At 46.1% G+C, this 901-nt stretch overlaps 1 protein-coding gene across 1 annotated transcript in view; it reads right to left on the reverse strand.

Annotated features, from left to right (window-relative positions):
- The window catches only part of Gpn2 (GPN-loop GTPase 2), a 9,528-nt gene that overhangs the window by 6,541 nt on the left and 2,086 nt on the right, over positions 1 to 901 (reverse strand). The window lies entirely within an intron of this gene.

Below are 901 nucleotides of genomic sequence, written 5' to 3' on the forward strand. Positions count from 1 at the left end.
ACACACACACAAAATAAATAAATAAATAAAATTTAAAAAAATATATTAAAAAAAAAAGAATCTGCAGGTGCTGGTCAAGGCGAATTGCATTCTAGCAGTGGGGCCTCTTGGGTAAATGATGTTCTCTTTCTGGGTCAGTTCCTTCTTACTGTAAAAGAGGCCAGAACAGGTGTTCTGCGGTATGTGGTTCGGTTCTGTCAAAACATCCCACTAAAAGGAGAGTAGGCTCTGTCCTCAGTCCTAAGGTTCCTTTGAAGTATTGATGGCCCTCCATGTCCTGGCTGCTGGGCAGCCTCCCTGGACAAAGCCAAATTCATATCACTTTATCAGCAATGTCCTTTCCTGCTCCTGTGCTTGCCATCTAGTGGTTATTCTCTGGTTCCTTCACAGTTGGAGGCTATTTGGGGAAAAAGTGCTGAGCACTAGGGATCAGACAATTCCCCAGCTTCGTACCAGCCTGCTTCTCCCTCACTTTTCCCCACCTTACACCTGTCCCGACTCCACTGTCTCTGCCACATAAGGACATGGCCACCAAAGTGACTGCGTACACACCAGGAGCAGGCTGTCACCACACCCCAAATCTCCAGCACCCTGATCTTGGACCTCCCAGCCTAACTGATAATACTGTCACAGCAACCCAAACAAAGACAAAGTCTTGCTGGGTGTGGTGGCGTACAACTGCAATCCCAGAACTCGGGAGGCTGAAATAGGAGGATCATGAGGTTGAGGCCATCCTGGGCTACCTAATGAGTTCAAGGGCAGCCTGAACTGCATAGTGAGACACTGTCTCAAAATAAGCTAAACAAAACAAAACCTAACCACCAAAACAAACAAACAAACAAACAAAAAAAAAAACAAAACGGGCTGGTGAGATGGTTCAGTGGTCTAAAGCACCTACTTA

Source organism: Octodon degus, unplaced genomic scaffold, assembly GCF_000260255.1.
Source record: "Octodon degus isolate 3935 unplaced genomic scaffold, OctDeg1.0 scaffold00163, whole genome shotgun sequence".
NCBI classification, from domain to species: domain Eukaryota; kingdom Metazoa; phylum Chordata; class Mammalia; order Rodentia; family Octodontidae; genus Octodon; species Octodon degus.